Raw genomic sequence first — 17,627 nt, forward strand, 5'->3', positions numbered from 1 at the left:
AGGGATATCAGTGGATCGATTAAGAGCCACTTCAAGGTGTTCCCTGGGAACATGATCCCTTAGCAATAACTGTGGAACAACTTATAGCTCAACAGCTCTGAATTGTACGGATAGTTAGGATGGCAAGTGAACAATTAACATTTTCCATTGGTTATTCATAATAGTCAAGGTATGTTACTCAGCCTCCTGTAAACCTGGAAAGGCTAAGCTATCATAGAGTCATACATCATGGAAACAGGCCCTTCTGCCCAACTTGCCCACACCAACCACCATGCCCCATCTACACTAGTCCCACCTGCCTGCATTTGGCCATATCCTTAATCTACCCTATCATGTACCTGTCCAAATGTTTCTTAAACATTGTGATGGCACCTGCCTCAACTACCTCCTCCGGCAGCTCATTCCATACACCCACCACCCTTTGTGTAAAGAAATAACCCCACAGGTTTCAATGAAATCTCCCCCCCCCCCCCCTCACCTTGAACCTATGTCCTCTGGTCTGTATCACCCTGGAGCAAGTATATGTATATGTTCCATTTCTGTTAACATACAAATTTCCTCTCAACATAGAACGAGACACTAGGAATGGCAGATGCAGCAATATTGAGCAAAACTTTAAGTGCTGGAGTAACTCAGCAGGTCTGTCGAGGGATTAGTCAGACGATGTTTCTGATCAGGATCTTTCTTTAGACTGATTGTAATAGGGGGGAGAAAGCCGGAAAAGAGTGGTGGGGGTGGGCCAAAGCCCGGCAAGTGATGGTTGGGCACAGGTGATGTGGGTTTAGATGATGCCCATTGAGTCCGTAGGTTCACAGAGCAATATCAATCCCCACTACTTTTCCTTAGATCCAATTCTCCCCATATTCCCAACATATCTACCACCCATCGCACCTGGAACAAGTTACAGTGGACAACCAACCAACCATCCTCTCCCGTCAACAGATGTGGGTGGAAGTTATGTCATTCATAATGTTTACATTTATATTTTATGAAATATTATAATTTGATAAATTTTATTATTTTACAAAATGGTGAGAGGTGTTGATAGTCCAAATCATGTCTTCCATGTTATATGTATAAACAAACAGGTTTAAGATGCGAGGAAGACATTTTAAAGGGGATTTAAGGACAAAGTCTTTTACACAGAGAGTGCTGATATCTGGAATGTGCTGCCAGAGTAAGTAGTGGACACTGATATCATTACTATGTCTAAGAGGCATTTAGACAAGATGTTTAAATAGGCAAAGCATAGACGGACACTGTGCTCATTTGTGTAGATGGGCAAATATCTTGACATGAATATATTGGGCTGAAGGACCTTTTTAAATGCCGTACAACTCTATGACATTCGAAGGAAGCCCACATTATTACAGTGCGAGCATGGAAACTCTATTTGAGTATAGGAGCAGGGAGGTTCTACTGCAGTTTTACAGGGTCTTGGTGAGACCACACCTGGAGTATTGCGTACAGTTTTGGTCTCCTAATCTGAGGAAAGACATTCTTGCCATAGGATATGCTTTAGATCTAACGGACTGTTTTCCAGCTGTTTCATGTACTTCTGATAAAGAACCCTTAGGGGCATGAAAGGTGATCAACCTTGTAGTAGCAGTGTAATAGCTGTTTAGATTGTCTGTAATGAAGTTGAAACTTGTCGAGGGAGGCAGAGTGAAGTACTATCTGTTGCAGTTTGACATTCATTTTCACTGAGAATTGATTATCAGGCTGGGCATTGAATGAGTGACTAATCAGACACTATCCTTTTTGTGTTACTGCCCTTGACAAAGTTCTGTAATCTTGTCTCAAACGTAGTGCAGCTTGAATCTCCTCTAGACCAATTTCTGCTCTGGTTCTGCCATCATTATCACTGTACAGCTCTCTCTGTCTCAGTACAGAGAAGGTTCACCAGACTGATTCCTGGGATGTCAGGACTGTCTTATGAAGAAAGACTGGATAGACTTGGTTTGTACTCGCTAGAATTTAGAAGATTGAGGGGGGATCTTATAGAAACTTACAAAATTCTTAAGGGGTTGGACAGGCTAGATGCAGGAAGATTGTTCCCGATGTTGGGGTAGTCCAGAACAAGGGGTCACAGTTTAAGGTTAAGTGATACTTGTTTTCTGAAGCAGGCCCGTCTGAGCTCAGCGGACTAATGATATAACTGCTGATTGCTCAAGCAAGTCTCCAGCTTAAGCTCAGCTAGTGACAGTGACAACTCTGCAGTTGGAGCTAAGAGAGGTCCATCCAGTGGCCAAGTCCTTAAATCCAAAACACAGCATCGGGTTATACAGATTCAGGGACAGTTTCTTCACAGCTGTTATCAGGCAACTGACCCATCCTACCAACAACTAGAGAGCTGTCTTGTGCTACCATCTACCTCATTGAAGACCCTCAGACTATCTATAATCGGACTTTACTGGACTTTATCTTGCACTAAACGTTATTCCTTTAATCCTGAACCTGTATACTGTGGACGGCTGGAATGTAATCATATATAGTTTTTCCACTGACTGGTTAGCACACAACAGTGTACCTCGGTACACATGACAATAAACTAAATTAAACTAAAACACATGTGCTGATTACATTTCTCTCTCTCGCTCATCAGTGCCACTGGTCCTTTCAGCATCCATTATTGGCGACCCACTGTAGATCAGGGAACATGGAATTGTTAGGCAAACAAGACTTGGTGAGAGTTAGCACATGGGTCACAGAGTTTGGGAGCTAACAAACGTGTCTGAAATTTTCAGCACTAAGTGTGATTCATTTACAGAGATGGAAAAGGGCATTTTAGTGTGAAGAAATCAAGAAATTAAGCGGCACAGTAGTGCAGTAGCACAGTTGCTGTCTTACAGTGCCTGAGACCTGGGTTTGATCCTGACCAGTGGCGCTGTGTTTGTGGAGCTTGCACGTTTTCCCTGTGGCCGCGTGGGTTTTCTCCAAGAAGCTCCGTAGTGCAAAGGATAGAACTAGGGTACGGGGTGCTCGCTGGTGGGAAAGATGGGCCGAAGGGACCGTTTCCGTGCTGTGTCTCTAAAGCCTAAAGTATAAATGTAAATGTCTGACTGGCCTGGCATTACATTTACAACTCACTGTTGCCCAGACTCTTTCTTTTATAGATTTTTCAGCTGAATGACATAATAAAGTTTCAACTACAGTGAGGTTTCACAAAAAAACATGAGTTCAAGATTTGTGGGTGACACATTAACTAAAGACAGTGTTTCTGTACAAAACGCTTGCTCTGAAGTTATCTCTGGGAAGCTAGTTTAAAGATTAAAACTTAGGAACAAAGGGAAGCTTGGAGGCACCAACTAATGTGCAGATATCATCCTTGATAATTGTAACGATTTTGCGACAGCACTTCAGTCAGTGAATTTGTCCTTTAAAATTAGCCCCTGAACAAATATCCCATCGCAGTAAACCTTTCTGCTTTCTTGGAAGGATTCATGTTGAGATATTGCCTTTTTGAAATCCACAACGGGTCTTTCAAACAAATTGTTTATCAATTTAGAACGTGTGTCAGAATCTCAGAGAGACTTTACACCCAGTTTTTGTAGTTGAAATAGGTTAATCAAGGGCGGCACAGTGGCGCAGTGGCAGAGTTGCTGCCTTAGAGCGCCGGGTTCGATCCTGACTACAGGTCTGTACGGGAGTTTGATGTGGTCTCCCTGTGGGTGGGTTTCATCGGGATGCTCCGGTTTCCTCCCAAACTCCAAAGACGTACAGGTTTGTAGGTTAATTGGCTTCAGTAAAATTGTATGTCGTTCCTAGTGTGTAGGATAGTGCTAGTGTGCGCTGGGCGGTACGGACTCAGTGGGCTGAAGGGCCTGTTTCTTCATTGTATCTCCAAAGTCTAAAGTATAAAAGTGACAAAACGTTATTTTTTTTGCAGGTTGCAGTAGCTGCGATATGCGGACTATAGCTAAGCCCTTGTGTCTGCCATTGTGGCAGACTAACAGCAAACTCAGTAGAAAATGAGTGCCTGATCTGGATAGGAAGTTATCCTGCACCCAGGTTGACCTCAGTGAGAGTCAGGCAGCTTCACACAGAGATTTCTCACTTCAAAGTTTAATGCGCTTGGTAATCACTTGAATTAAAGTGCTGTAGTTACATTGATGTGCTTCCAAATTGACTCCACATCAATTAAGTACAACCACATCTACGATATAAAAAGACAATTGGGTCCCCGCCGTAGTCTTCCGACTGGAATGAATCCAAAGCATCTGCAGGAAATGTTCTGACAAGGGTGTTGCAGCAGTGCAGCATATGCCTTCTGCTCCATTGCTCGGCTGAGGCAATGACTTCAACTAAACGGCAATAAGTGTCTCTGTGAGACCGTGAGGAGCACAGTAGAGCTAACAATGGGAGAAAGGCACGCATTGACAAAGGTCCCCAGCCACATTACACTGCCAGTGAAGTGCAGCTGTGAAGATATCTGATGGATCAAACTGATGACGCAAGAGATCAGAATCCTACCTTGAAATTCTTGCAAGCAGGCAATTCTCAAACAATGCAAACTATGTTTTTTTGTAACAAAATTTGTTTTATTTTTGAATTTGGGCATCACCGTTTTAGCATTCTGATTTCACATTGAGAGAGAGTTAGATAGAGCTCTTAAGTCTTACAGAATCAAGGGATATGGGGAGAAAGCAGGAATTGGGTACTGATTTTGGATGATCGGACATGATCATATTGAATGGCGGTGCTGGCTCAATGGGCCAAATGGCCTACTCCGCACCTATTTTCTATGTTTCTAAATATTATAATTGCCAACTTAAAGGGAGAAGATAGTTCGCCTCATGCTAATTTTGTATTTGCTTTTGACCTTGTGAGTTTGCGATGGAATGATGGCACGGTGGCGCAGTGATAGAGTTGCTGCCTTACAGCGTGAGAACCTTGGGTTTGATCCTGACTACGCTTGCTGACTGCATTGAGTATGTACATTTTCCCTGTGACCATGTGTGTTCTCTCCGGGTGCTCCCTTTTCCTCCTACATTCCAAAGATGTAAATTTGTAGGTTATTTGGCTTCTGTAAATTGCCCCTAGTGTGTAGGGTGTGAAACTTGGTTAGCACGGACCCCCTGGGCTGAAGGGCCTGCTTCCATGCTGTATGTCTAAACTAAACTATACTAAACAACAAATGAAGTAGAGGGAGGAGAAGGGTTTTCAGTTGTTCATGCTTATTCCACCATTCCACCATTCCACCATTCAATAAGATAATTTTCCTTCAGAAACTATTTTTTTTCCTGCACTAAACCGATGTCCATTGATGACCTCAAAATCAGCAAATCTATCAATTTTTTAAGATATTCTCAAATGGTTAGTGAGAATTTCTACCTGCTCTCTTTGTTTGGTTGTCAACGTGTTCCACTCCGTTCAAAATATTATCGGCATCTTTTAATTTTTGACCCAAAACGTCTCTCATTCCTTCTCCCCGGTGATGCTGTCTGTCCCGCTGACTTACTCCGGCTTTTTGTGTCTATCTTCGGTTCAAACCCCCATCTGCAGTTCCTTCTTACACTTGACAATAAGACTTTGGTTCAGTCACATTTGGAGAAATATGTGCAGTTCAGGTTACTATAAAATTGTCCCTGATGTGTAACTGACTGGTAGAATCTAGGGAGAGTTGAGGAGAATGTAGGGAGAAGAAAAAATAGGATAAATTCAGGACCCAAATTGCTGAAGTAATTCAGCGGGTCAGGCAGCATCCCTGGAGAACATGGATAGCTGACATTTCAAGGATATATTGTCCACATAAATGGATACATTTCATGAACATGGATAGGCGTACAAACCTTGTCAGAACCGTGCACAAACACGTTGTCAGAATTGAACCCGGGTCTCAGGCGTTGTAAGGCAGCAACTCTACCGCTGCGCCACTTTTGTGTATTAACCAGCATTGGCAGTTCTTTGGATCTACGATGAATTCAGGATTGGTTTAAATGGTCGGTGAAGGACAGTACAGACTCGACGGGCCAAAGGGCCTATTTTTGTACTGTATCTATCTACGACTCAACTTTGCAAATACATAAATATAAAATGTGAAGTTAAAACGAAAATAGCAAATGTTACAAGGGAAACAATTGGACAGTGGATGCAAACCCAAGTCTATGGGACTGAGGGATTATGTTTAGAAGCAAAGTTGATGCAGAGCTGATTTATTGCAAAGAGGCGTTCTTAATGAACCCTGTTTACATGTTGCTAAATATTATTTTGTCTGACTTTTATGAAGGGGATTTCCTTGATAATAATGCAACTTATTTATGGTTTGTTAGATCTGAGGCAACGTGATACTTTACAGCCTAAATATATAATGTATATCTATCATCCTTTTCCCATGTTTGTGAAAGTAAGTGCTAAAAGTGATGGTATTTAAAATGCAGTTAAAAGTCTACATTAAAAATACCAACTAATGAGAGAACTGGAAGTTAATCATAATGTTAGTGTCATTGAGTAACCAACTCCTCCACGATTTATTAACACTTGGATAAATGTTAGCGGGAGTATTAAAATATATATCTAATAATTGAAAGAAATTATCTTTGCTGTTAAAAATATTCTAGATCTTTAATGGAGGCAAATTATATAAAACGTTAATATCATTTTCTGTGTTCAGGAAAGAAGCGACTATCAGGTGTCTGGATTTAAGCCGTAGTAAGCGTAAGTTTAATAATATTAGCTGTTCCTGGGGTTATCTATATCAAAATTCAATATAGTCTGTGATAACCATGGCAATGGTGAAGTTTCAGCATTCTTAACAAATCAGCCTGATGTCCCAATGTAGGATTTGTGAATGGTTCTTAAAATGCACACAGACGTTTAATACCAGTTAGATTCACTCATTTATATAGAGACCATCACCAAATCCTATTTTGAGTGCTATATGCTCTCTCAACTTTGCTTAATGCATACCCTTGAGTTGACTGATTTGATTACATCTGCACGTAAGTTCAGGTTTGCACAGGTATTGGTTGCCTTTGGAAATTGAAAGACAAAGCTATTGAAAAAACGTGCGATCCTGGGGCTGTAAAAATCAACAGCAATGTGGTCTAAAAGAACCTAAAATGGAACATAGAACATCATCAAGCGCTCTTCACTGTGATCTAAGAGAGATGGGTACTGAGCCAAAGAGTGACTAAGATGGTGGTGGGTATGTACAATGAGCTGGCAGAGGAGCTAGCTGAGGCAGGTACTTTAGCAACATTTAAAATACATTTAGACAGGTACATGGATTGGAAAGGTTTAGAGGGATATGGGCCAAACGCGGGCAGGGGGGACTAGTGTAGATGGAGCATCTTGGCTGACATGGGCAAGCTGGGCCGAAGAGACTGTTTCTGAGATGACTATGAGCTTAATCTAAAAGCTTGATTAAAAATGGGGATTTTAAGGTTTTTAAAGGTGATGAGAGTTAGGGATTGAATTAAGTTTAGTTCAGCCCATTAGGTCCACAACAACCTGTTCACACTAGTTCTGCGTTATTCTACTTTCTCATCCATTTCCTACACATGAGGAGCAATTTGCAGCAGCCCGTTAATCTACAAATCCACACGTCTTTGGAATATGGCAGGAAACCGGAGCACCCGGATGAAACTCACACGGTCTTAGGGAGAACATGCAAACTCCACACGGACAGCACCCGAGGTCAGGTTCAAACCCAGGTCTCTGGGGCTGCGAGGCAGTGGTTCTGCCAGCTGCACCACTGTTTAAAGCATACCTACTGATATGGGATAAAGGGAAGGAGTGGATGGGATTGGCAGAAACTGGACGGCAGAGTGGAGTTGTAAATGGTTGAAAATGACAGCCTCAAACTTTGAAAAAGGCATATGAAAGTTGTCAGCTCTGGAATCATTTTAGCAACCAAGACTTCCATAATCCTCTTGAGGAGGCAAGAGACTAAACATATCAGAAATCAATATCCCAAGGCAAATTAGGAGACACATATTCCAGCAGATACCCATGCTACTTTGGGTTGCTGCCTTACATCGCCAGACCCCGGGTTCGATCCTGACTACAGGTGCAGTTTGTACGGAGTGTGTACATTCTCCCCGTGACAGCATAGGTCTTCTCGGGGTGCTCTGGTTTCCTTCCACACTCCAAAGGTTTGTTGGTTAATTGGCTTCTGTATAAATTGCCCCTAGTGAGTAGGATAGTGCTCGTGTATGGGGTGATTGCTTGTTGGCACGGACTCTGTGGGCAGAAGGGCCTGTTTCCATGCTGTATCTCTAAAGCCTAAAATAAAGTAAGTGGGTAGCATTTATGGAACCTGAGTCTAAAGTCTAAACTCACTGTGGAATACACCAGAAGACTACAATTTCTCCAGTATTTAATTGTCTTTTATGAGACGTCCTCAAAGGTGATTGTGTGCTTGCCTTCTTCGATCAGAGCATCGAGGATAAGAGTCAAGAAGTCATGTTCCTGCTTTATAAAACTTTGGTTAGGCCTCATTTGGAGTATTACATGCAGTTCTGATCATCCCAATACAGGAAGAATGTGGAGGCTTCTGGGAGGGTGCAGAAGAGATCACCAGGATATTGCCGGAATTAGAGGGAATCAGCTATGAGGAGAGTTGGATTCATTTGGATTATTTCTCGGGAGTGTAAGAGGCTGAGTGGGTGACATGATGGATGACCTATAAAATGTTGAGTGGCAGAATAGAGTGATCCTCTACTCAGTCCAAAAGTGTAACCCTAAGCTTCTGGTCTCTGGCCAATCTTATACTCACCCTTGAACTGCCAGGAAGAAGGTAAACGTAAACATGAGGAAGAACAACTCATCTTTTGAATGAGAATTTAAAAGCTTCCATACTCACCAATTTCACATAATGGGTAGCAATATGTCTACAATCTTACGCACTATAGGCGTAATATAGTAGCAAATGTGTCATGAACACATCTTCTGAAATGTCTCTCTAAGGTCAATATACCTAATGCACTTAATGCACCTGTGGTATAGTGGGTGCTTACTACATCCATTGAGTCAAAGAGCCAGAGAACTACGCAGCACGGAAACAGGACCTTCGGCCTAATTCACATATGCCAACCAAAATGTCCCATGTGCCTGTGCCTGGCCCGTTTGCCTCTAAACCTTTCCTATGTTCAATAGATTCAGGATCAGTTCCTGTAATCCCACTATTCAAGAAAGGAGTGAGAAAGAAGACGGGGAATTACAGACCAGTTAGCCTGACTTCGGTGGTGGGAAAGATGCTGCAGTCAATTATTAAAGAGGTAATAATGGGGCATTTGGATAGCCCAAGTCAACATGGATTTATGAAAGGGAAATCATGCTTGACTAATCTTCTGGAATTTTTTGAGGATGTGACAAGTAAAATGGATGAAGGGGAGCCAGTGGATCTAGTGTATCTAGACTTTCAGAAAGCCTTTGATAAGGTCCCGCACGGGAGACTGGTGATAGAAAATTGGTTGGCAGACAGGAAGCAAAGAGTAGGAGTGAACGGGTCCTTTTCAGAATGGCAGGCAGTGGCGAGTGGAGTGCCGCAAGGCTCGGTGTTGGGGCTGCAACTGTTTACCATATATATGAATGATTTGGAAGAGGGAACTAGGAGCAACACTAGCAAGTTTGCAGATGACACAAAACTGGGTGGCAGTGTGAACTATGAAGAGGATGTTAGGAGGTTGCAGGGTGACCTGGACAAGTTGAGTGAGTGGGCAGATGCATGGCAGATGCAGTATAATATAGATAAATCTGAGGTTATCCACTTTGGTAGCAAAAACAAGAGGGCAGATTATTATCTCAATGGGGTTAGGTTAGGTAAGGGGGAGGTGCAGCGAGACCCGAGTGTCCTTGTACACTAGTCACTGAAGGTTGGCGTGCAGGTACAGCAGGCAGTGAAGAAAGCTAATGAAGATAGACACAAAATGCAGGAGTAACTCAGCAGGACCGGCAGCATCTCTGGAGAGAAGGAATGGATGATGTTTCGGGTCGAGACTCTTCTTCAGTCTGAAGAAGGGGCTCGACCCGAAATGTCACCCAGCATTTTGTGTCTATCTCCAATCATCTTGGCCCCGCTCTGGGAGTAGAAGTGGGGGCGGATCCAGATCCACAACGGCTGTGAGCCCCAGGCCGAGTTCGACGATCGTTTGCCTGCTTCTGCTGCTGTTGGAGGTGAGACGTTGGGCCGCGCCAGGGTCTTGGGCCTGTCCCACTTTGGCCGTCAGTTAAACGACAGGCCAGTGGCGCGCAAAAATTTAGTGCAGGACGAAGTCCACACTCCTCCATGCCACTCCACACTCCTTCACACCACTCCATGCGACGGTCCCGCGCTACCCACACGCTAGCAGGTCGCGCATAAATGGCGCGCGAATGACGGCCAAGTGGGACAGGCCCTTTAAGGTGCAACATTTCTTCAGCATCTTAAGTTCCAGTCTTCCAGCACCTCTGTGGCAGTCGATGATACAAATATCTCTGCCTGGGGCCTCACATTTTCTCCCCCAACTTCCCACAGTGACCGAGGACAGACTTGATCATGTTGGGGATCTATCTGTCTTTAAGCATCTTGAGACCTCCAGCTCCTCCTGTTCTGTAAGGTGGACTCACTTTAAGGCAATCAAATCAGGATAAGCTTCTTCCCTGCGGATGAATAAATTAATAAGGTAGCATTCAACTCCATGCATGAAATTATAAACCACAAAATGAGGCCTATCGGCCCATCTTTTCAATGTCAGCAATTTAAAAGTTATAATCAATCATTTACACTGCCTTGTTTTGACCCTACAGGATTATATTATGGCTACTGGTGTACATTGCCCTAATTACTCCAGGTCTTGGCTTCTCTTAGTTCGGGCCTTGATTCTCTCCACTAGGTTTGTCATTGACCGTGTCCTTCTTCAGAAATACTGCTTGGTGAATGTTCAGCGTTTTTTTTTTTTCAATCAGATTTCTAATGTCTGCAGTCCATTCCATTGAAGCATCATTGACCTGATACATGAACTCTTGTTTCGCTCTTTAGAGATGCTGTCTGATCCGATGAGTATTCACGACAATTTATACTTTGATAGACACAAAATGCTGGAATAACTCTGCGGGTCAGGCAGCATCTCTGGAGAAAAGGAATAGGCGACGTTTTGGGTCGAGACCCTTCTTCAGTTCCTTTTCTCCTGAGATGCTGCCTGACTCACTGAGTTATTCCATCATTCTGTGTCTTTCTTCGGTGTAAACCAGCATCTGCAGTTCCTTCCTGCACGGCTTATCCTTTGATTCTGATTTTTAGTACTGGATGTTTTTAGTTGCTTTTCTTATGCTGTTACTCTGCTGCAAGTAAGAATTGAATCGCTCCATTGTTGGTATGTATATATGGCAAGTAAGTGCTCTTGAAGCTTGCAGCATTTTCTCTCTTTTTAATGAAATAATTTGACAGTGCAGATGGGGCAAATATTCTGGCAAGTGTTATTTACTATTTGGCTGGGTTCCTTTTGGCCATCTACAAATTCTTGGCTCCAGTGATCCAAGATATTAAAAGTTGTACAGCAATTCAGATATATATTCCCGATATACAGACAAAGAGTTTTAGTGATGAAGCTGATGGAAGATCAATTAAAGCACGTAAAATGGCATCAACCAGCAACGTGTTTAAAAATAGGGAATTACTTGTACAGTGGCTCTTATATAGGGTGCCGAAAATTACAGCTGTGTCTCTGCTATGTGAATCAATCACACTGCTAAAAATAATTTATTTAAAAAATATTTTTTAATAATACATTTTAATTTAATAAAGGCTTTGGCTTTAACCGAAGAGGAATTGCCTTTCATCATGTGGATTCAGTGTGTGAGTTCAAAACCTGACGTTAGCAGAATAGAAAATGGAAAATTATTCCTCTTTTTTTTGAAACAGCCATTTATTTCCCAATCTTATTTTCATCTTGTCTCTGATAGATTCTCTTCGAGGCACGGCGTTGTTGTCTTTTATTTATTATATGGGACTGTGACGTTTGTGGCATGTTATCCTGCATCACCTTTGGACGGAATAGATTACTCCGCTATTTTAGTGACAGTTAAGAGTTGGCAAGGCGGTCCAGGGTCATGTAAGGCCTGATTACAGTGGCAGAATGCCTTCCCTTACAGGTATTTAAAGGCGTGTTTTCAAAGACAATCTAGTTTTCCAGTCAGTCACACTTTAAATTCTATCTTTGCTTCAATAGAATGTTAATTTAAATGTCCCCCCCCCCCCCCCCCCCCCCCCCCCCCCCCCCCCCATCCCCGGCTGTGCGTTATGTCAGCAAGAGCCTCAGTGCCGTGAGACGTATTAAACAAAGGCAGGAGCAGGCCATTCCACCCTTCATGTCGGCTCAGCTGATCTTCTAGCATGGTCCCCCCCTTATCCCACATTTAGCCACATATGCCTTGATAACTAAAAATGTAAAAACTCAAATCGCTGCTTTGAGTATACTTAGTGACCGAGCCTCCACAAATCTCATGGATAGAGAATTGCAAACATTCGCTTTCCCTTTTGGTGAAGGTATTTCTTCCCGTCTCTGTCCTGAATGCCCAAGCCCATGCCTTCATTCAAGTTCTCCTCCTCTCTCCGACGAGAGTTCTGTGAGACACCATCTCATTGCTCCCCTCCTCTCTCCTTGCTTTCTTCCCCCCACTACCCAAAATCAGTCTGAAGAAGGGTCCCAACCCGAAGCGTCACTTATCCATGTTCTCCAGGGATGCTGCCTGACCCGCTGAGTTACTCCAGCACTTTGTGCCTTTTTTTGGAAACCAGCACTTGTCGTCCCTTGTTTCTACATTTTGACTGCTCGCTGCAAAATCTCCTCAAAGGATGATTACTTTGAAGAAGTTCTTCTCCTCTCTCCAACGAGAGTTCTGCAAGACCCTCTCTCACTGCTTCCCCTCTCGCTTCTAGCTTTCTTCCTCCACCCCCCACAATCAGTCTGAAGAAGGGTCCCGACACAAAACGTCACCTATCCATGTTCTCCATGGATGCTGCCTGACCCGCCAAGTTATTGTAGTGTATTGTATTGTATTCAAATTTATTGTCATTGTCTCAATTAAAGACAACAAAATGAATTTCCCTTTACAGTCAGTATCATAAAAGTAAATAAATAATAAATATTAAAACATATTAAAAATAAAATAGAATTAAAAAAAAAAAAAAAAAAAAAAAGTTACTCCAGAGGTTGGTGTCAATTTGTAAACCAGCATCTGTAGTTCCTTGTTTCCACATTTTAACTGTGACTCTTGGTTCTTCAACCAGCATAAAACATCAGCTCTGCATCTAACTTATCAAAGCCCACAGTAATTTTATTTCCCCAAAATACGCACATACATCCATGCATGCACATACACACACATACATACATACATGTAAACACACATGTACATACACCCACCCCCATCCCATTTTTAAGGCGCCTGTTAGAGTAGATTCAAAGTTTATATTTCCTCTGCTAGGAAATGTCCATGGATAGGGGTTAAAGTAAGGATTAGGCCAGTCAGGACAAGAGGATTTCAGAGTCTGAGCCATTCATACCAGTTGTCAGGAGATCAGTTCATAAGTGATAGAAGCAGAATTAGGCCATTTGGCCCATCAAGTCTACTCTGCCATTTAATCATGGCTAATCCAACTCTTCCCCTCACCCCCATTCTCCTGCCTTCCCCCCATAACCCCTGATACCCATACTAATCAAGAATCTATCTATCTCTGCCTTAAAAATATCCATTGATGATTAGTTGTTAAGGACATCAAGGGATATGGAGCTGCCACAAGCAGACAGGATATGGCCTATTCCTGCTTCTCATGTTTGTAAATTCACCCATTTTGTTGTGAATTGATTTAACCCAAGGAAATCTCAGGGTGGGTGGCAAGGGAAAAGCTACCGACACCTCAATCCTGATCATTATCCAGCAGCAACCCTGTTGGGAGAGGGGAGGGGAGGTGGGGAGGGGGGAGAGAGAGAGAGAGAAAAAATAAGCCTGGATTCCTTCTTTCTGATGGTTGCCTGGCAACCGGCGTGGGAGGCCACGCCATGGAGGACAGCATTGGGCCGGCCAGGAAGCCTCGTGATTGAACGGGCTGCCAGCGCTCACTGTTAAGGGATCATACATTTATAATGACCGCTGAGAGACAGCGCCGAATGCCCCCCCCCCCCCCCCCCCCCCCCCCCCATGCCTGCCGAGCTTAAGCCCAACAAAGAGTCAAATCTTTTCAAGTGAATAACGGGAGAAAGGTGACAGAGAAAAACTGCTGAGGAAAGTAATTGAAAAGGCACAAAGCTGCTGTAGAAGTTGCTGACGTTTTCCCATTCAGTGTCCACTGCTCACACCGCTCAGGGAAGAGCAACGGCTTGCTATTATATAGAATTGCAGACAATAATAACCACACCTTTGACCTGGCTGACACTTGGTCAATGCGTCATCCATATAGTGTGCTTTTAGCTGGACTAAGAGCCCACTTGCTATTATCTTCCATCTTTCCACCAACGTTTTCCCAGCAGACGCAATCATGTCTGCAGTTGTTGATTTGATTTATTTTCATGATTGCGCCTCTAACATGTATTTTCACATGGACCCGTAATACGGTGCAGCAAGGAGTTGGAAAGACATAGCAGTAAATCAAGAAATAATAATAATTTGAAATGAATAATCAATAGATTTGTGAGGTTTATAAGAATGCTGCCTGGATGAGAGCATGTTAGCTATAAGGAGAGGTTGGACAAACTTGGACAGACACAAAGTGCTGGAGTAACTCAATGGGTCAGGCAGCATCTCTGGAGAAAAAGGATGGGTGACATTTCGGGTCGGGACCCTCCTTCAGACAAACTTGGACAAACTTGGATTGACTTCTCTGGAGCATCGGAGGCTGAGGGGAAACTTGATGGAATGTTAGAATGTTTTTCTCAGCATGGAGATAGTTGAGAGGTTTATGCCCCTGTCCCACTTAGGAAACCTGAACGGAAATCTCTGGAGACTTTGCGCCCCACCCAAGGTTTCCGTGCGGTTCCCGGAGGTTGCAGGTGGTTGCCGGAGGTTGCAGGTAGTGGATGCAGGTAGGGAGACTGACAAAAACCTCCGGGAACCGCACGGAAACCTTGGGTGGGGTGCAAAGTCTCCAGAGGTTTCCGTTCAGGTTTCCTAAGTGGGACAGGGGCATTGGGTTCCTTGGCATTAACATACGAACAACCTGGCGTGGACCAACCATGTTGAAGAGACAGCCAGGAAGGCCCACCGTCACCTCTACTTCCTTAGTAGACTGAGGAAATTCGACGTGTCTCCAATGTCTTAAAAACATCTACAGATGCACCATAGAAAGCATACTGCCTTGTTGCATCACACTTGGTTAGCTCTGCCCAAGATCGCAAGAGACTGCAGAGAGTTGTAGATGTAGCCCAGCCCATCACACAGACCACTGAATTCACAAGTCGAGCTGCCTCGGGAAAACAGCCAACTCAATCAAAGTTCCCCCCAAGTAATTCCTTCTTCTTCCTGCTCCCATCAGAAAAAATGATACAGAAGCTTGAAGATGCGCACTATCAGACTCAGGAACAGCTTCTCCCCTCTGGAATCAGCCTTCTGAACAGTCCTTCTATAAGCTAGGGCACTGTCTGATTCACCTCTGCCCACATTGGACTTTGTCTATGGAACTGATGCACTACAATGCAGAGAACTATATTCTGCACTCTGTAACTTCCCCATTGCTCCCCTATTGTGCTTGAGTTTGACTTGATTATATTTATGTTCAGTATTATCGAATCTGATGGGATAACATACAAAATAAAACTTTTCACTGTACCTCGGTGCATATAATGATAATAAATCGATTCCTCAACCTAAATGTCAGACAAGAGGGCATAGCTTTAAGGTGAGAGGGACAAAGTTTAAAGGAGAAGTGCAGGGGGACCTGTTTTACACAGAGAGTGGTGGGTACCTTGATCGCGCAGCCAGGGAGGCAGATACGATAGTGGCATTTAAGACATTATCGGCTAGGCACATAGATATACAGGGAAGGGAGAAATTTGCATCATATGGCAGGCAAAGGAGATCAGTTTAACTCACCGTCATATTTGGTGCGCACATTGTGTGCTGAAGGGGTTGTTCCTGTGCTGTACTGTTCTATGTTCTATATTAGCAGTTTGTTGATATTTTTTTTAGTTTAGTTTAGAGATGCAGCATGGAAACAGGCCCTTCGGCCCACCGAGTCTGCGCTGACCAGCGATCCCCACACACTAACACTATCCTATACGCACTGGGGACAATTTACATTTATACAAGGCCAATTAGCTTACAAACCTGTACGTCTTTGGAGTGTGGGAGGAAACCAGAGCTCCCAGAGAAAACCCACGCAGGTCACCGGGAGAACGTACAAACTCCGTACAGGGAGCACCTGTAGTCAGGATCGAGCCTGGATTTTTGGTGCTGTTAAGGCAACAACTCTACTGCTGCGCTGTGCCATCCAAGTAAGAGTACAATGTGTAAGGAAAGGCAGAGACAAACCATTTGTGGGAGATTGAGCTATGATTCCTCCTAGAAAAGAAGGATCCCAGCTCATCAGGTCCAGGAAGAGGTTCAGTTCAATTCTCTCATTCTTTTCCTCGATTCCCTGCCTTCAAGTGACGATTCAATTTTGTTTTGAAAGCCTTGACTCTTCCCATCTCTCCCACAGAGAGTTAATCCCCACATTTCTGCTTTATGAAAGTGACTTTCATTTAATCTCTCAATTTATATTATTTGCTTCAATTGCCTGGTAACTTATTGAATGTGTTTGCGACTTCCCTGTCTCCTTTTATTTAGGCTAATTTTCAAAGCTTTTGTAACCTTTGTAGTCATTGCTTGAGTTCAGCTAATCAATTCCCTTCAAAGTTCTGACAGCCCCTGCTAGACATCACAACGTTCTTTCAGGGAGAACAAAGTTGATTTTACTTTCCTCTATAGCAGTGGCTCTCGGAGTTCTGCTATCATCTTTAATGATTCAACCACTCAAGACCAATTCTATCCTGCTTATGGCTTTGCAATACTGTATATAGCAACAAAACAGCCATTGTCTTTTATCGAGTCTACTGATACACACCGCCTAATTCATCAAATCCACAGCTTTTTACATTCAACACAATTTTGTGCATCCTCCCCCACTTATATCACCCCTCAGTTACCTGACTAAGGAATTCTGCCCAGTCTTTGGAAACCTACTAAAGACTCAGTTATCTGCTATTTAGTTTAGTGTCAATTTTCATTTGTTGATACTTTGCATAATGTACAATTACATTAAAGACAGTCTATTAATGCAAGTTGTGGTTCTGGGCACTACCTCGACTCAGAATTGTATTAAAATGCTTTCCGACAATGTATGTCAATAGCACCCTCAATGAGATTAGTATAATGTTGGAAACCCTCCAGCCAGTTAGTTAAGCATGGACTGCCCTTTCTAATCCTTGCCTGTCAACAAGCCAGGCTTTTCTATGTTTATATCCACTGGATACTTCTGCAGATGCACCACAGAAAGCATTTTATCAGGATGCATCACAGCATGGTTTGGGAACAGCTCCATCCAAGACGGCAAGAAATTGCAGAGAGTTGTGGACGCAGCCCAGACCATTTTGCACTTAACATTCTTGCATTAAGTCTGAAGAAGGGTCTCGGCCCGAAACGTCACCCACTCCTTCACTCCAGAGATG

This window comes from Leucoraja erinacea, chromosome 2 (genome assembly GCF_028641065.1).
Source record: "Leucoraja erinacea ecotype New England chromosome 2, Leri_hhj_1, whole genome shotgun sequence".
Classification (NCBI taxonomy): Eukaryota; Metazoa; Chordata; class Chondrichthyes; order Rajiformes; family Rajidae; genus Leucoraja; species Leucoraja erinaceus.